General features: G+C 34.2%; 1 protein-coding gene and 1 pseudogene across 1 annotated transcript in view; both read left to right on the top strand.

The window, feature by feature from the left end:
* Positions 1-20,627, top strand: part of KCNH8 (potassium voltage-gated channel subfamily H member 8) — a 400,722-nt gene that overhangs the window by 170,674 nt on the left and 209,421 nt on the right. The gene's annotated exons all lie outside the window — the stretch shown is intronic.
* On the top strand, positions 5,002-5,083 carry LOC123250829 (annotated as a pseudogene).

Raw genomic sequence — 20,627 nt, 5'->3', positions numbered from 1 at the left:
TCTGGCATTCCAAGGTGATTTCAAGAGACCTTTGCCTTTTTTTTCAGTTTTTAAAATCAACTAACTATCTTAAGAGACCCAGCAATGCTTATTTTTTAGCATATTAAGAAGGAAGGCCATCAACAGAGTGGTGTGTGTGTGTGTGTGTGTGTGTGTATTTTTAAACTATCAGATTACAAAACTACAAACATGCCCTGTTTAAAAATGAATTAAGAGACACCAAAGGTTGCTTCTTTCTCAAAGGACCAAGCAATGCTTAATTATTATCATATTGGGAAGGAAGTCCCTGAACAGAGTGGGGGTGTGTGTGTATGTGTATGTGGGCATACACATATGTTTCAAAATAAAGAGACCCCAAATTTGCTTCTCTAATGCCTCCAAAAGATTTCATTTCTAGCACAGTTGTAGATGAAAAATGTTTGGGTACAGATCATTTGTTTGCCTGTATCACAATGTTCTAATTAAACAGCTGGCCCTCCTAAGAAATAGGCTCTCTCGTCATCTCTGCTCTGAATTCTTCCTCTCTACAATGCTCTGGGCCTGGCCAAGGTGACTTCTGTTGGTTCCATTGCTTTTTTTTTTGTTTGCTGCCTATCAAGTAACCCATACATATTATCTCCTAGTTCTGTGTCTTTGCCCTGGCTCTCCCATATTTGGGATGCTCTCCCTCTTCACCTCTGATTCCTGACTTCCTTCAAGATGCAGCTAAAATCTCATCTTCATTAGGGGGTTGCCCACTCCCCTACCTCTATTGCTAGGGCCTTCCCCTCTCAGATTGCCTTTTGTTTGTTCCATATATTTCTTGTAAGTATTTAATTCTTTGTATGTTTTTCCCTTGATTAGAATATAAGTACCTTGTAAACAGGAACCATGTTTTTTAACCTTTGTATCTTCAGCACTTAGCTCAATGCCTGGCACATATGAAATGTTTAATAAATGTTCATTGACTAATGATAAACAATTTAATAGCATGCCATCATTAACTGATTTATTCAGAAACATGGGAATATTGGCTTAATGCTATTTTGAGTAAAGAAGCATTTGAGAATTCTCTTTAAAATTTTCCAACATTGTACAGTAGAAATCAGATGACAGAAGTTTATACCTGAACTCTGATACCTTCTCTTTGGTCTTGAAATTGTCACTTCAAGGATCAGGTAGGTAGTTCAGTCTATAGAGGGTCAGATTTGAGACAGGAGGTTCTGGGTCGAAATTTGACCTCAGACACTTCCTAGCTTTGTGATCCTGAGCAAATCACTTAACCCCAGTTGCCCAGCCCTTACTACTCTTCTACCTTGGAACCAATAGTATCATAGGAGGCAAAGAGTTTGTTTTTAATGTCACTTCAGTTATTCATAGGATCATAGATTTGGGAGATGAAAGGGAGCATAGAGGCTACCTAGTAAGACGATAATCAGTTTCAAGCAGGAAGAACCCTTGCAAATCATTTGATCCAGCCACCTCATTTTACAGTTGAAGAAACTGAGGCTTAGATCAGTGACTTGCCCAAGGGGAAAAATCAACCCAGGATTTTAGCCCACTTACTCTGACTTCATATTCAGTGTCTCTGGCACTTAATAGCTAGGTTTTCATGGGTAATAAGTGTCGAGCTCAGATTCGAACCTAGTTTTCATACTTGCTTAAATTCCTTTGCTCTTTAGTTTTGCCTTCACTGTGAAATAAGGAGGCTGAATTTTGATGCTCTCTGGGGCTCCCATCTAATTCCAAATGGCTTTGATTCTCTTGTAAAATATCTTCCTGTTTTGCTGTAAATTATCTAAGACTCATAGGTGAAATGTGATGAAACTGCAATAGAAAGAGAATTTTCTTTGGAGGTTATTTATGGATTTTCATAACATGAGAATCCTATCATTACTGCTCTAGTAAAATGATGCAAAGACTGACTGGAGAGGAAGTTAAAACAGGTTTTAGAAGATTAGAGACATCAATAGTAGAAGCATGTTTGTGAATGTGTTGAGGCCCCAGATCCAAAATATAGGGGACAAAAGTGACAGTTACAGCCTAACAGACTGATTTTTAAAGATGTGATACAAATTTTGTCCTGATGTAGAATGAAATAACTTGGTATGCAAAGCTCAATCAAACCCAAAGATTTGTTTACAAAATATTTATTTCCAAATCTAAGACCTAATAAAATTATAATCAGTTCTAGCTCCACATATCCTCAGATGGTCAAAACACAGCCATGTTTACTTAACCCTCTTCTTTTTTCCATTTTGGAAATGGTCAACAATTAAGTTTCTCTCTGCCTTCTAATCTCCTCATCTAATGTAAGTTTGAAAATATTGAGAGTTGAAGGGGCAGCTGGGTGGCTCAGTGGTTTGAGAGCCATGTCTAGTGATGGGAGGTCCTAGGTTCAAATTTGAACTCAGACACTTTCCAGCTGGGCAAGTCACTTAATCCCTATTGCCTAGCTTACCACTCATCTGCCTTAGAACCAAAACATCATATTGATTCTAAGATGGAAGGTAAGGATTTAAAAAAAGAGAGAGAGTTGAAATGGGGGATTAAAAGTCACCTAATCCAAGTTCTTTAAATTCAATAAACATTGCTTAAAGACTATTATGTGCCAGATACTATGTTGGTTCAATGTCAAAAACAAAGATGAAAAGTCACCACTTTCAAGGAGTTTATATTCTACATAGTGGTGTTGGTGGGGTGGGAGGAGTCTGGAAACAACATCTATGATGTGCACACAGACACGAGTGTACAAATATATACATGTATATTATACATATACCCATAAACAAATACAAATAAATATATGTAGGTAAATTCAGATAATCTCAGAAATGGACTTCTTAGTGTTTTCTGTGCCATGGACCATGTTGACATTACCTGGTAAAGCCTATCCTCAAAATAATATTTTTAGTGCATAAAGTTGCAAAGAAAATTAAAGATCTTTTAATAGAGTTAATCTGACAAACAAGTTCATGAACTTGAAGTAAAAGAAAAACAAAACCCTGAAAAAGTAAGGCCAGAGTAGCAGAGCTGGGGAATATCATTGAAAATTTGAGTTTGGGAAGTCTTGGAAAGCATGTTGCCCTTGATCAGAATTTTTAAGGGCACTAGGGATTCTAAATGTTAAAGAGGGAGAGCATTTTATATATGGACATTAGTTAAAGATAAGCCTCAGGGTTCTTTGGAGAAAAAATCCTATTTGGAACAGTCATGGTATGAAATAATTACAGAGATGGGTGTAGCAAGAGTGAAGAAATAATGATGACCCAGCCATATCCCTGATCGTTCATTTGTTGAAGGCAAAATCAACCCAGAGCCTTAGACTAACTGATTTTAAGATCCTTTGTGGACTAATATTTTTGTGGAACAATATTCTCATTGTCAGTTATTAAAATACTAAAATAAGAATCAGTGTGGCTAGGAGAGATATGAAAGCTTAGGATAGAGGAGTCATTGGTTTTGTCACTGGGAAGAAGTCAGGGAGTGATTGATACTCTCAACACAGTAGAATACATCTGGAAAATTCAACAAAGATTGAGGTCTTGATCAATGGTGAGTTCACAAGAGTCTAGTGAGATGAAGATTAGAGCCTTGTTCCATCTACCTTTTTATCTCTTCTGGCACCTAGCATTGTATCCATGGTAGTCAAGTAATACTCCCTCCTCACCTCTGTCTCTTAGAACTCTTCGATTCTATCAAGGTTCAGTCTATGTGCCACCTCTTCCTGAATACACCAGTTGTTAATCTATTATCATTCCTCAAGTTAGCTTTTACTGAATTATGTATTTTTTTTAAAAAGGTATATTCCCCCAGTAAGGTGTAGATTCTGTGTATGTAGAGTATGGTTTTTATTTTTGTCTTCATACCCCCAGTTCCTAGTACATCACCTTGCATATTCCAGAGCCCCTAAAATATTTCTCAAGATGAATTTAATAAAAGTTTTGTTAAATTTATAGTAAACAAATGAGGGAATAGACAAATGAAGAAACCAAATGATTAGAAAATGAAAAATTACAAGTGAGGAGATAAATTTAAAAAAGAAATATTAACAATTGAGCAAACAAATGTAACTAATGATTAAAAGGTCCCCTAAACTCCCTAATGCCCATATACTTTTACCTAGGGTCAGTCTTCTAACCAAATTCCATTTTTCAGTTGGTATATGAATGGTGTACTTGTTGGCATTGCCGCATGCCTAAAATCAGGTGACATGGGACCCTATTGTCCAAATCTTTGATCAGAGCTCACCAAGGCCAGAGAACATACAGTACGTGTTTACTGAACATTATAATCCTTGCCAGAAATAGCTCCTTGTTCTATTTTGCACAGCTATGGAGATGAAAGCATAGCTTTTAAACTTGACCGTCCTGTAGATTAATTTAGGGAAAGCAAGAGAAACCTCTCTGGGGCCATATGAAAAAAGAGTTTTTAAGGTGGGGGGAGGCACATAATTTCTTATGAAAGTTTTCCCAACTCCCCTAGGCAAGTTGTGGTCCTGTGCAGTGAAGAAAGGAAAAAAGATGGAAACATCATTGTTGAATTTATCAGGAATTTGCATTTTGTTGTAGGTTCTTAAGTGTTTTGGTTTTCACGTTCTTTCTATAGGTAACCTAATGTTCTACAATATAAGAAGGAAGTTTGCTTGGGGAATATTTGGACTTCAAAAGGGTTAGTTTAGGCCTTCTCTTCTCATCACAAACCACCCGAGTCCATAATCTTAATTTCATTTTTTTGAAGCTCAATATTATAAAATTTTTCCAAGTTTTTTACTAATCCATTTCTCTCCCTACCCCCTTTCCAACTAATCAAAGTAAAAACAAAAAAGAAACAAAAAAATCCCTCAAAACTATTATCTACATCCCCAAAATGTATTTCTTCTGAATTTTAATTTCATCACCTCTCTGTTAAGAGGTAAGTGGCATGTTTTATCTTAATTTTGAAGGTTTGCGGTTTATCACTGTGTCAATGAGAATTCTAAAATATTTAAAAGTTGAATTTTTTCTCTCTAATGTTATTGTAATCGCTTCTCGGCCTTTTGGCTAAGATCAAGTGTAGCATCTAATGTTACTGAATAATTATTCTCTTGGTTCTGCTAACTTTCGTCTGTATGGGTTCATAAAAATCTCCCCAGGTGTCTTCAATATTATCCATTTCATCATTTCATGTTGTGATGGTGGTTGTCCTTCATATTCAAAGAGGATCAAAATGACATCAGCATATGAGTCAATGTAGAGTGTGTCTAACTGTGGCTGTTTGACCACACCAAAGAAAAGTTTCTAGCACAAATTTGGCACAAATTATCCGTTTGAACAGTTGGAATGGAGATACCTCTAAATGTGCCTATTTCGTGTATCTTTTAAGCTACTTTAGTTTTGTTTTGCTCACAGAGCACAGTGGCATCTTTGATGTGGACATGCCATGCTGGATGGTCCTGTGCCAGTGTCTCTCATGTCTCATAAAATTCTTCAGAGAGATCTTTAGAGTATCCTTGGATTTCTTCTTCTGACCTTCTTGTGAGAACTTGGCTCGTGAGAATTCTCTGTAAAAACAGTATTTTAGGCAAATATGCATATGACATTCTAACAATGTGACCAGGCCTTCAGATTTGCCCTCTCTGCAATAAAGTTTGAATCCTTGGCAGTTCAGCTCACAAAAGGACCTCCATGTCCTCTAGCTTTTCTTACTTGATGATCTTCAGAATCTTCAAAGACAATTCAAATGGAAGTGATCCAGTTTCCTGGAATAGCCCTGATATGCTATCCAGGTTTCACTGCCATATAATAATGAGATCAGCATAATGATTCTATAGACCTTCTCTTTCGTAGGCAACCTAATACCTCCTCTCCCACATATTAATATTCTATTAGATTCATTCACCACATTTAGCCATTTATAAATAGGAAAATACCCCCTTACTTTCCAATTTGGGACTCCCTCAATAAAAGGCAATTGTAAATAATTTTATGCCTACTGATCATTTGCTTGCTTTTTTTATAAAAACAAATTTTAGTTAAGAACAGGTAATTTTCAGATAAAGAAATCAAAGGCATCTATAATCATGTAAAAATCATTTAAATCACTCTTGATTAGAGAGATGCAAATTAAAACAACTCCAAGGTATCACCTCGAACTTATCGGAGTAGCTAATATGGCAGAAAAGGAAAATTATAAATGTTAGAGCACGTGAGATGGAGAGACACATATACTTTTGGTGGAGTTGCAATCAGATCCAACAAACCATAGTTCTTTTGGAACTATGTCCAAAAGACTCTAAACTATGCATTAACTTTGATCCATCAATACCACAACTTGGTCTATATCCTAAAGAGTTAAAAAAGGGAAAAGGGCCTATTTTTGCAAAAACTATTTATAGCAGCCCTTTTCGTGATAGCCAAGAATTGGAAATTGAGGAGATGTCCATCAGTTGCAGAATGACTGAACAAGTTGTGGTAATATGATAATTATGGAATTCTACTGTATTATAAGAAATGACAAGCAGGATGTTTTAAGAAAAATATGGAAAAACTTACATGAACTGATTCAAAATGAAGGGAACAGAACCAGAACATTACAGAGTGACAGCAATATTTCTTGATGAACAAATGTGAATTGCCTAGTTATTCTCAGCAATGCAGTGGTATAAGACAATTCCAAAGACTCATGATGAAAAAAGCTATATGATGGTTTGATGGGGGTGTGATTGGGGATATACACTCTAAACCAGTGATGGACAAACTTTTTAAAGAGGGGCCAAAGGAAAGGAAATGCTCATTTATCAGTCTGTTTCTAAGGCAACTCTTTCAAAGTTTCATTATATTGTATCCTACTTATTGTATTTGTCAGATCAGGAATAATGTTGTTGGCTGGATAGAACATTTCAGGGGGCTGCCTCTAGCTTGCAGGCCATAGTTTGCCCATCACTATGTCTAAATGTTCACTCTAGTACAAATATTAATAATATGGAAATAGGTCTTGATCAAAGATACATGTAAAACCCAATGGAATTCCTTCTTGGCTGGCTATGGGATGGGGTGGGAGGAGGGGAAGGAAAGAACATGAATCATGTAACCGTGGAAAAATATTCCAAATTAATTAAATAAATAAAAAACAAAAAAGAAAAATGTCATATGAGAAAGAATGAATGAATTCTGAATACAGACTGAAATATACTTTTTTTCCATTTGATATCTCTTCTACAAAATGACTAATATGGAAAAATGTTTTACATAATTACATATGTAAAGTCTATATCAGATTTTTTACTCTCTCCTAGTGTGGGGAAGGAAGGGAGGAAATGAAGAAGGGAGGGTCAGAAGAAAGGAGAAAATTTGGAAGACAAAACTTTTTTAAAAAATGGCTTTTTATATCTAAGTGATCTATCATTTGAAGCTTATCTTAGAACATGATATATGGTGGTGGTCTAAATCATCTGCTAGATTGCTCTCCATTTTCCTCAACTATTGTCAAATGTGAGTCCTTTTTCCTAGTAATGGGGGTCACTGAGTTTATTAAACACGAAGATATTATGGTCATTGGCTTGTGCATATGTGTCTCTAAACTCACTAGCTAACCTATTTTTAACCTCTTTAAATCATTTGGATGGTTTTAATACAGCTTGAGTTCTGATATTTATAGATACCCCCTTCTTTCACTTTTTTTATTATTGTCCTTAATTCTTGATTCTCCCTTTTCTTTGCTTCTCTTCATCTCATTTCACTCATGCTTCTTCTATCTCCCCCTTTACCTCTGTCTCAAATGAGATGGCCTTACCAAGGCTAACCATTTAAATCTTTGGCCTCAGTCTCTAGTGTAATGGTAAGAAAGAAGGCTTTAAGTACCATGATTAAACATGCTTTTCCTTTCTTTCCAAAAAGAAGTGTAGTGTTTAATGGGTACAGAATGATGTCCAAATCAAATGCAGTCAGTATGTTTGCTTATATTATTTTGTTTGTCTCAAGAGGCTTTTTAGGTATTATAAGGGTTACAGGCAAGGAATCATGATGTACAGAAAAAGTATCAGTAAAACATTATTGAAATAAAACAAAATTTTATATTAAAACAGTATGTGTTTTGCTATTAGTCAGCAGACCATACTCTGCAATTAATCTTCTGTGATTTGGAGAAAGTTGCTTGGACTCTCCAAATCTCAGTTTATAAAAGAAGGGGTTTAGGTTGGATGATCATTGAAATACCAGTTGATTCTAAGACAGTTTGATTCTGTGACATCATAGCAGCACACAAAGAGGAAAGTAGTATGCTGATGTCAAAGGAAATTCTCTTCCACTTTCTTAATATCAGTGTCCTCATCGGGTATTAAGCATCAGTTACGAAAATAAGAGGTTGGACTCATGGATCTCGGAGGCCCTTTCCTCTAAATGTATATACTATGATCTGATGGAGAGAGAGTCATCTGCAGAGTCAGAAAAATGGGCTCAAATACTACCATCATAAGATACTGGTTCTATAATTTTCATTTTGTCCTGCATCACAGTTAAAGAATGACTTAAACATGTCATTATCAACTTCCATCCTGTGCCCTAGTGCTTTAGGTCATTTTATAACCCTTTAAATTGAATAAGTTTTTAAAATTTGCTTTGATGCTAGATATACAATCTTTTCTTCTCAAAAAAAAAAACTATACAGTGTTCTGACTGGTACTGATCAAAAGAAAATGTTAAAAGTGAATATTCAGAATAGGAAATTGTATTGAGGCCTTTTGTTGCCCCATCTACTTTTCTCTCCATTACCGTTCATGTTTATTTAGCCTTTAGTGGTTTACGAAGTGCTTTCTAAATCAATTATGTGTGGACATAACCACAAGAGGTAGACAATGAATATTATAGGTTTTATTTTTTTTCTGCTAGACTGTGATTAAAAACATTGTGACTGGAAAACATTTCTATTTTGGTCAGTGACCATCAAATGTAATATATTAAAACCTCACTAATCTATTCTCATAGCTAGGGAACTGGTAGAGAGGAAGAAGAAAAAGATAGCCTGAATGAGTGGAATGAATTTTACGCTATTTTAAAAGGGGTACAATTTTAGCATCATATGGAAGAAGATGAAGGAAACATACATTTAAAAAGTGCCAACTTTGGACCAGATGTTGAACTAAGCACTTTACAAATATTACCTCATTTAATCTTTACAGTATCCCTATGAGGTGGGTACTATATATTATCTTCATTTTTTAGATGAAACTGAGGCAGACATAAATGATTTACCCAGACTGACTTTTTTTAAGTCAAATTTGAATTCAGATCTTCCTGACATTCAATCCAGGGCTCCAGCTACTGTGCAGTAATAGAGAGACAGGTGAGACAGGGATGAAAGTATAGTGCCTTGTAGTCAGCAGAGCTGGGTTTAAATCACCTCTTTGGTCCTTGACTACCCATTTATAAAATGGGGATAGGACAGGTTGTGGGCTAGGATGAGTTGACCTCTAAAACTATTTCAAGCTCTAAATATCTTCTTGTGAGCAGATCACTAGAACTAGGCCAAAAAAGTGTTATTAAGGAGAGACACTTATTAAAGCTCTATTTTACTCAACGAATAAAAAAATCAATGATCTGTAGTCAACCAATGGTTCTGGAGGAGATATCCATATGCAGGAGTTTCAGTTTTCAGGGGAAAAAACTCATTAAAGTAGATTACCAGAATGGAAAAGTACAGAACCAATGTTCTCATTCTGTCTTTGCCACTATCTAACTTTGTGAACCTCGGGGAATACACTTAACCATTGTCCTTGGACCACAAATTCTTCAGTTATAAGATGTATGTTTCAACTAGATGAGCTCACGGGAAAAGGACCTCAGGAGTCATCCGGTCCAACTTCGAACTGAACAGAACGTTCTACATCAACCTCGAGAAATCATTATCCAAACTCTTCTCAAAGGCCAGCACTAAAGTGGGTGGGAGAGCTCAACTGTACCCAAAAGCACAACATTATATTTTCAAAAAGCTGGAATTGTTGAGAAACATCTTTGCATCAAGCTGAAATCTTCTCAATAACTATCAGTCCCTGCTCCTAGTGTTGTCCTCTGGGACCAAACAGGACAAATCCATTTCTTCTTGTTTGTGACAGCCCTTCAAAACCATGAAAAAAAGTCATCACTTTCTGCACTTTACATTTTTTTCTCTTTTTCTCTAGCTTTAGGCCTGCATCACCAATTTCTTTCTGGGCATCTTCATTTCAGTTTTGTAGTAGGCATCTTAAGCTCACAATATCCCAAAGAATTCTCTTTTCTGCCCCATCTCCAAACCTTTCCAACAACGTTCCTATTATTGTGGGGGCTCTGCAGCCATCCAGGCTTTACGATTCAGTATCATCCTCAACTTCTCACTCACATTTCCCCCATATATACAATCTCTTTTCATCCTAATTTTACTTGCAACATCTCTTAAATGTCTCCTCATTTCCATTAAAAAAAGTCATTGCCTTTGTAAAGCCTTGGAATATTACAATAGCCTTTTAATTGCTCTTCCTGTTTTGAGTTTCTCCTTGCTTCAATCTATGATTTACTCAGCTGCCAAAGTGACATTCCTAAAATACAGTCTGCTTCTTCTCCCTAATCAATAATTCTAGTTTTTCCCTTTTACCTCCAGGATTAAATACAAAAATGTTTCTTTGGCTTTTAAAGTTCTTCACAAACTGGTTTCCTTTCTACAGGTTTTCCACTTTTCATTTTATTCCCCTTTATACACTTTATGATCCAACTACACTAGTCTGTTATTCTTCATACTTTTTGTTTGTTTCATCACTTTAAGCCATATCTGATGTTTCATGCCCCCTTTTGAGATTTTCTTAATAAAGATATTGGAGTGAGTTGCCATTCCTTTCTCCAGCTCATTTTATAGATGAGGAATTGAGAGAAATAAGTTTGTGACTTGCCCAGGATCACACAGCTAGTCTGAGGCCAATTTGAACTGAGGAAGATGAGTTTTCCTGATTCCTAGCATGACACTGTTTCCATTGTGCCACCTAGCTGCCTCCATTCTTCCTATGGGACACTTTATCTTCCAGAAATGTGACTTTTCACAACCCAATCACTAGTTGAAACTATGACAAGACATCCTCAAAACTTGTCTGGCTGATTCGAGGGGAGAGGATTCAATGATGGCTAAACATTTGTTTTTAGGTAAACTTTGTTTTAGTTAATGAATGGATATCTTAAATGTATGTCAAGCTCATATCCAGAGCAAACAACAAAGTCAAAGCAATACTAGGGAATAGGTGTTAATTTGATTCTACCATACTACAGATGATTTTACAGTTTGTCATTCATGTTTTGTATCATTTATCCATGTCCATAGCATCATATTTAAAAATCATTTCTGATCTATTCCATGAAACAAATTCTCTAATTTTTAATCTAGTATCATTTAAGATTTGTCAGTGCCAATCCCTCCTCTCTTAAATTCCTTAATGTTCTTGACTGTTCCTTTTTCCAAGTGAATTATGTAATTATTTTGTGTAATTCTGTGAAGCATCCTATTGGCAATTTGCTGATTTTGTAAAGTTATTTTTAATAACATCACCTTTTTTACTTTATGGAAGAGCACATGGACATTGATTGACTGATGCTACAATTATGTTCATTTTTTAAAAAATTCTGTAATAATGGTTTTGTAGTTAAACAAGTCATATTTGTGATTTGATAAGTTAATACTTAGATATTTTATGAATTTTGAATGGAATTTCTCTTACTTTCTCTTACATTTTCCAAGTAATAATAAGGAAGAATTAGTTATCTTTGTGGGATTATTTGATAACCAGCTTCATTACTGAAATGATACATTGTCCAGAATAATGTTTATTGATGTTGATCCTTAGCAGTTAAAAAAATCTAATATTAGAATTATTTCCCATCTTCTTTATGTATCTTATGCCCTCAGTTTCTTTGTCCTGTTAAGTATTTCTAGTATTTAAACAACTAACAATAGAGAATAGTTGCTTAATCTTGTCCATATTGGGAACTTTCCCAGTATTTCTGGTTAAAAGAAATATTTGCTCTTCTATATGTGCATATATATGAAATCATTAAGGGCAAAAGGTAGAACTAAGATGGCATATTAGGGGAAGCCACCAAGTTGAACTCTTGCAACATTCTCCTCCAAACAACTTTAAGAAAATGGTTGGAAACAAATTTTGAAGCAGTTGAGAAAAGAGAGTGGGGTAAAAAAAATTTTTGTCTTAAGAAAAGTTAAGAAGTCAGCAAGTCTCTAATGCCATGGTGAAATCTTGCCAGGGCCCAAACAGTGATGTAGAATTGGCTATTGTAGCAGGAGCTTTAGGAACTCTCATCCTAGAGGTAGTAAAACAGTTGGATAGTCAGAAAGAGATTACAAGGAACTCTTTGCTGGCACTTGGTACAGCTGGCATTAAATAGCAAAACTTCTGATCATAGCAAGTCACTTAACCCCCATTGCCTAGCCTTTACAGCTCTTCTGTCTTATAACCAAAACATAGTATTGCTTCTAAGATGGAAGATAAGGGTTTCCTTTTTAAAAATCTATTGCTCATATACAGTTCTAGGTTATAGTTCCAGAGTAAAAAGTAAGTAGCACTGGTGATAAATCACAGAGGGAACCTAGTCACAGTACCAAGGCAAAAGGGAATGCTAGTGTTTTTGGCTGCAGGAGACCAGGGGCCTATCCTGTGTAAATAATAGAGTGCAGAACAGGAGAGAAGAGACAATATATTTTTCTTTCATCACCTTGGAAGCACAGAAAACTTGCCTACCCCGAGAATTACCTCTGAAAATAGCAACATGAACCTGAAGCTTTGGATTGTACCTCCTCACACTCAAGTGAGCAGAATCCAACTTTAACATGAAGTTCAAAGTCAAGAAATAAGCTGGAAATTTAGCAAATAACAAAAAATTAATTTGAATATGAAAAGCTACTATTGTAGCAGTGACAAGTTAGACATAAACCCAGAAGACAATAATGTGAAAACACCTACTTAAAAAGCCTCACTGATCTAAACTCAAAAGTGAAAATTCCCAGAAATGGTACAGCTAAATTCCAGAGCTCCCATGTCAAAAATAAAATACTTTAAGAAGTCAAAAAGAAATCATTTGAATATTGTGGGTTAGTGGTGAGGATCACGTGATATTTAACAGCTATTATATTAAAGGAGCAGAGGACTTGGAATATGACCTCCTTGAAGGCAAAAGAACTAAAATTACAATGAAGAATTCTTGGAAAAGTTAAAGAAAAAGATAACATTGACAAGGAGGGCAGGAAATAGGGGGAAATGAAGTGAATACAAGAAAATTTTGAATAGAAAATTAACAGCTTGGTAAAAGAATCATAAAAATGACAAAAATTGTTTTTAAAAAAACAAAATTGACAAAATGGTTTTAAAAAGGGGGGAAATCCATTGAAGAGAATTCCTCAAAAAGCAGAATTAGCCAGATACAAAAGTAGGTACAAAAATAATTCCATTAGAAATTCCTATAAGAAAATAAATCCTTAAAAATTGGAATTGGGCAAGTAGAAGCTAATAACTCTAGGAGACTTCAAAAAGCAATAAAAACGAAGTCAAAAGATTGAAATAATAGAAAATTTGTGAAATATTTAATCAGAAAAACAACTGATCTGAAAAATAGATCGAGGAGAGTAAATATAAGAATTATTGGAATACCTAAAAGCCATGATCAAAGAATCATATTTCAAGACATTACCTCATATCTTAGGTCCAGAGTATAAATAGAAATTGAAAGAATCCCCCCAGTGATGTCCTAAAAGAGGTTCCAAAATAAAAATTCCTAGGAATAGTATAGCCAAACTCCAGAGCTCCCTTGTCAAAAAGGAAATACTTCAAGCAGTCAAAGAGGAGCCCTTCAAGTATTGTGGAATGACAATCAGGATCACCCAAGATTTAGCAGCTACTGCATTAAAGGAGCAGGCGACTTGGAATGTGATATTCTGGAAGGCAAAAGAACTAGCATTGCAACCAAGAATAACCTACCCAGAAAAATTGAGTATAATACTTTAGGAAGAAAATGAATATTTAATGAAATAGAGGACTTTCCAGCATTGCTGATGAATAGATTAGAGCTTGATAAAAAATTTGACATTCCAACAGAAGACTCAAGAGAAGCATATGAGGTAAATGTGAGTGAGTAATAAGGAACTCAACAAAATTAACTTTTACATTACCCTATAAGGAGATGGTACATGTAACTCCTAAGAATTTTATCATTATTAGAGTAGTTAAAAGGAATTTACATAGACACAGAACATGAATGTGAGTGAATTATGTTGGAACAATCACACAAAAAAGGGGTTGGAAACAGGGATCCTCTAGGAGAAAGGTAAAGGAAGTAGAATGGCAGGGGTGTTGGGGGGAATGTCTTGCACAAGAAGGCACACAAAAAATAGCTTTTACAATGGTTTAGGAAATGAGGGAGCAGGCAGTCTCCAAACTTCACTCTTATTGGAACTGTTTCAAAGAGAGAAGAATATATATACATACATGTGTATAAAAATGTAACATCCAATAAGGAAGTGAAAGGAAAGAGAACTAGAGAAAAGGGAAGAGGAATAAAAGAGTGGAATGATTAAGGGAGGCAGGGATGAGAAGGAATATAGACTTTTGATAAGAGGCAGGATAGAGACAGAGACATAAAGAGGAAGGAATAAAAGAAAATGAGATGAAGGTAAATACACAGTGTATTCTATGAAACTAGGAATGGGAATGGGATGAGCTCAACCATAAAATGTAAGTAAATAGTTGAATGTATTACCAGAATCCAATAATATATTGTTTACAAGCAATACCATTGAAAGAGAAAGACACACAGAATTAAAATAAAGGATTGGAACAGAATCTAATATGCTTTAGTAGAATTAAAAAAGGCAGAGATAGCAATCATGATCTCAGACAAAGGAAAAATAGACCTAATTAGAAGATATAATTCATGAAATTATATTATGCTAAAAGGTACCATGGACAATGAATTAATATAAAAAATGTTTACCACAAGTTTCATTTATAAAGACTACATTTCTCTCGTAATATACTGAATACAGAACAGAGTAAAATTTATAAAAAAAAAAAGTCATTCTCTGATAAATGGTCAAAGGATATAGATAGACAATTTTCAGAAGAAATCAAATCTTTCCATAGGAATATGGGGAAAAATGCTTTAAATCACTATTGATTTGAGAAATCTGAGGTACCACCTTACTCCTATCAAGAATGACAAATGCTGGAGAGAATAAGAGAAGGACTGTTGTCTGAGTAGTGAACCAGTCCAGCCATTCTGTAGAACAATTTAGAACTAGGTCCAAAGGGCTATACAACTGTGGATATCCTTTAACCATCCAATATTACTACTATATAGCAGTAGTATTACGTCTACATCTCAAAGAGATGAAAGCAAAAGTAAAACGTCCTATATGTATGAAAATATTTATATAAATTATTTTTGTGGTGGCAAAGAATTGGAATTTGAAGGGATGCTCATCAATTGAAGAATGGCTGAACAAGTTGTAGCATACGATTGTGATAAAGCACTATTTTTCTATAAGAAATGATAAGGGGTCGTTTTAGAACAACATGGCAAGAACTATATGAGCTATTACAAACTGAAGTGAGAAGAACCAGGAGATCACTGTGCACAGTAATAGCAATGTTATAATAAGAATTGGATAATTCGATCAGTACAATAATCTAAAATAATTCCAAAGAACTCATGATGAAAAAATGCTATCCACCTCCAGAGAGAGAACTGATGTAATCTGAGTGCAAATCAAAGTACTATTTTCTCATTTTCATTAGGATTTTCTTGCTTCTTTTTGGAAATATGGCCAGTATAGAAATATATTTTGCATGATTTCACATGTTAAATATTTTATTGCTTGCCTTTTCAGCCAATGTGGGAAAGGGTGGAAGAGAGGGAGAAAATTTGGAATGCTAAATTTTTTTAAAGAAAAGAATCTCATAAATAGAAAATATAAATTATTAAAATTTTCCAATAAAAATCATTTTAAGGAAAATATTTTTATATTTTTGATTTTTATCACTTTAAAATAAGTATAATATGTTGTCAAAGAATTTTCCAAATACATTTATATAACTGTATAATTTTATTTAGTTAACAATATGATTAATAGGGCTAAGAATTTTGTTGTTATTGAGCCATCTTTAGAGCCATATAAATTCCACCTTGTGAGTACTTAATTCATCCTTAATGAAGAAATTCCTTTCTAAATTATACCTAAAATTGTAATTATTTACATATGTATATTGAATTTATTCTTGTCTAGCATTACATTTAATATTTTTTATTAATTTTCATATGTGTAATTCTGGATCACAAGTATAATTCTGAAACACATCTTAAGATGATCCAGCCCAACCCTTCATTTAACAGATGAGGAAACTGAGATCCAAAAAAGGTTAATTATAATAGTCCAAATCAAACAGTCAGTAAATACCACAAGTTTAATTTGACAGTCAATGCTATAAACTGATTTCTTAGTGAAACTGGTCTTTAGTCTTGCTTTTTATTTTTTCTCGTACTTGTCAAATAGGAATCTGGCTAAGTTCCTTATCTGCTTTTTAAAAGGATAGAAACAATGTTTGAAGTATAGAAAGATGTGTATTCTTTAAATATTTTATGAAATTCAGTCGTAAATCTATTTGGTCCTGGAGTTATTTTCTTTGGAAATTTTATTGCCAATCCAGTTTCTCATTTTGAAATTAGGTTGTTTAGATTTAAATGTTTATTTGGATGTTTTATATTTCAATAAATATTTATCCATTTCACTTTTCCTTTTCAATTTTGTTGGCATTAAATTGGATATAGTGGATTTTAGTAATTTTCTATGAAAATATTTCTTAGCCACTTGTGAATTCAATTTTATCTTTGATCTTGTTAATTTAATTTTCTTCTTTCTATCAAGTTATGCAGTAGTTTATTAATTTGATTAAACTTTTTGAGAAAGAAATTTGCTTTACTTTTCTTTAAATAATGAGAAGTATTTAATATAGAAAGAACTAATGCAGACACATATTTAAAAAGAAAAGCAAACATTACTGAAACAGACACAATAGGCCTAGTGAATGTTCCAATTCTAGTTCAATGATCCTTTCATTCTACTTTACTATCCAAGCTAAATTGGGTATCTCATTTCATCTTTTTCCCATTATCTGCCCTTTCAAATTTGGATTTAGATGAAAAAGACAAAGAAAAAAAAATTTTAATGAAATAAAATATTTCACTATACAGGGCATGAGATTCAGAGTTTTAAGAACAGCGGCCACAGTAAAGAATGAAAGTTGCTTATAGATGCTAAATAGTTTCCACTAATGGGAACGTCCATATGATGAAGTGGCCATAAACCATTACTATTATTTCCAGCATCAAATTTTATTAATTTTTAGAGGATGCTTTTTAAATTCTAGACCATAGCCATTTGTTTTCCTCTTTCCTTTCTCTTTTGATTTTCAAGTTTTCTACTTTTGAATTGTTTATGAAATCTTAATTTCTTTGTTTGCTAAGTTTGCTAGAGGATAAAAAGTCCTTGCTTCAAGTTGTTCAGTCTACTGGGGGAGAGAAATAATCAATTAACTATGTACAAGCAAGCTACATACAAGATAAAGTATAAATAATAAGCCGAGAGAAGACACTAGAATTAAGGGTGTTTGAGGAAGGCATTCTATAAAAAATGAGGTTGTATTTTGGACCTTAAAGGAGCCGGGAAATCCAGGAAAAAGTTGAGGAGGGAGAAAATTCCAGGCACAGTAAAAATGATTAGAGTAAGGAATTGTCTTGTTGGAGGGGCAGCAAGGAGGCCAATGTGACTGAATCACAGAATATGTGGGGACAGGTTGGGGGTAGGGTTGGTGATATATGATGTAAATCACTTACCCCACCAGCAACCCCAGTGGCACTGGGCCTCTGACTTTGATGCTGGCATTATCCTGAGAAAGAGACTGGAGTCTGTAATACCCACAGCCAGACAAATGATGTCAGCCTTATAAATAGAAGCTAATCACAAGGATTAAAGATGATTGAGTGTTACACTCTTTGAAAGAACAAAACCAAAGGAAACACATTATTTTGTTTTATTCCTGCATTATTTTATGTAATTAAAATATCCATACTAGGGCCACAAATCTATATGTGCCTAAGCGTAAAAATGGAAATGAAACGAGACTGAGTTCATTAAGTCCCTACCATATTGTCATCTGTCATGTGAAACGGGGCTATGGTTTGAAGACTGAACTGTAATCTGCTGGTTTTTTTTATCAAATCATTCTTTTGTGGAGTCACAAGTACCGATTTAGGTCACAATAACAACAAAATCATGGAACAGTGACTCCCATGGTTCCATAGGTTTAAATGCAGCAGGTTAGAATTATTGGATTTCAAAATATCCAACTTTTCTGCAAGTGACTTGAGACAGAAACAAAAATAAACAAATGATCCTATCAATGATAATATTCCTTCCACTGTGTAGGCTGTCAGCCATCTATCTCTTTTCATCCTTTGCAATATTTGTCCACATTCCCCCCATTACTCCCATAGAACATCCATCCAAAACATGGAAGGCTCCCCTTTTGGCTTTATTGCAGGTGTTAAAACCAATGATAATATTTATTATCAAAGATTGAGAAGAGAGATTTCTGTTTTTAATCTAATGTTTGTCTGCATTAGGAGATTCATTCTTCCTGTCACTGAAGGATTAAGACGCTTCTGTAATAGGAACACCTTTCACTTAGTTGCATGATTTAAATTATTCTTTCCTTTGTTTATATTGCAGTTCATAGATTCTGATGTAATTCCTATGGAGCTGTCCTTGAAATATCATGAAGGCCAGGTTTATTTCTGGCTTTGGATTCAAATTGGTTATGTGTCCCTGGCCCAATCACTTAACTTCTCAGTGATCCAGAGAAGTCTCTAAAACTATAAAATGTAGGTGTAGTTGTGATAAATCTGCATAGATAAATCAGTGTATATTTATTTGCCTGTTCTGTGACTTTGAGCATATCCCTTAAGTTCTTTCTGTCTCAGTTACCTCATCAGCAAAATGCCAATGCCTAGCTAACAGAAATCATAGATCTACAGATGGAAGGGATGTCAGAAACTGTCTTGTCTAATTCCTTCATTTTTCCAGCAAAAACAAAACAAAACAAAACAAAAAAACCTGAAGCTTAAGGAGATTAAGAAATTTGCTCAAAGTCAGCCAAGTAGTAAATATTAAAGGTAACTCTTGAACCCAGACCCTCTCAAACTAGAGCTAATATTCTTTCCATTGTGTTATGCTACTTCATAAAATAAATAGTGGATGTTAAAAATTATAAAGTGAAGAGCACGAAATGTCACTGATCATCCTCACCAGGAATGAAATCACAAGACTGAACCAAAACAACAACAACAACAACAACAAAAGTTCATTCTGTTCTCCTATGATTTGTTTATCACTGAAAAGGGAATATTTGGATTTTATGATGTCCTACAACTTTTTACTAGGGTGTATCATTTGGATCATATTATAGCTTCTTCTCAATTTTATTATTTTAATAATGTTCATTTCATTTTTTCTTAATTGTGTATGAAAGCAGTTTTCACATTTATATCATTTTTAAGTTCCAAATTCCCTCCCTACTCTTCTCCTCCTTAAGAAAGCAAGCACTTTCTTATATATTATACATGTGCAGTCATGCACAACATAATTCCATATTACCCATGTTACAAAAAAGAACAGAGACCCAAAAAAAGAAAAAAATTCTATTTGATTTTAAATTCATTAGCTGGTTCTTCTGTTCTTTCATTCAAATATAGCCCTTTTCTTTTTTATTAATAGATTTTATTTTGACAGAACAGACATTTCTTAACAAACACCCAATTTCTTCTCCCCATCCCTAACTCTATTCTCCAAAAAATACTTTTTAATGTACCTAATAAAATGATTGCAACTGATAGTATAGACCACTTTCTGATCTGGAACTTAGCTGTTTAGCAGAAAGGAATTTTTTTTAAAAAAATTTTAAACACATAGAACTATGTTACCCATTGTTTGGCCTAAGTTTTGGAGTTTTTTGGCATTGACTCAGCATTATTATACTTTATTAACATATTATTATTATTATTTTGGTACTGAATTCCTTACTATGCATCAGTTCATACAAGTCTTTCTGGTGTTTTTTCCCCTGAATTCCTCACAGTAGTCAGGACATGTGCCTTGGGACTATGTCTAGGTCCTGGTTAATGTGAGTAATGAATCCTACAAAGTAGATGCATTGTTCAAATTTATACTTTATATTTCTATTGGACTTTATTTTATGTAATTATAACTTTGAATAGTGCAAATTTGAATACAAATAATATCAGGGGTTTCATTACATTACATTTCTAAGCAACCACTTAAGCCATTCCCCACATTCCCCAAACATTACATATTGCTATTTGGAAGTGTTTCTATATGTGTACATATATATATATATATATATATATATATGTATATATATATATATATATAGAGAGAGAGAGAGAGAGAAAGAGAGAGAGAGAGAGACACATAGAGACAGAGAGACAAAGAGAGAGAATAGACATTAGATAATGGTAATAGACTGATGGATGCATGGATAGATAGATACAGGGAATAGCACTTTATATCATAAA

Source organism: Gracilinanus agilis, chromosome 5 (genome assembly GCF_016433145.1).
Source record: "Gracilinanus agilis isolate LMUSP501 chromosome 5, AgileGrace, whole genome shotgun sequence".
Taxonomy (NCBI): domain Eukaryota; kingdom Metazoa; phylum Chordata; class Mammalia; order Didelphimorphia; family Didelphidae; genus Gracilinanus; species Gracilinanus agilis.
This window is presented reverse-complemented; position numbering and strand designations above follow the sequence as displayed.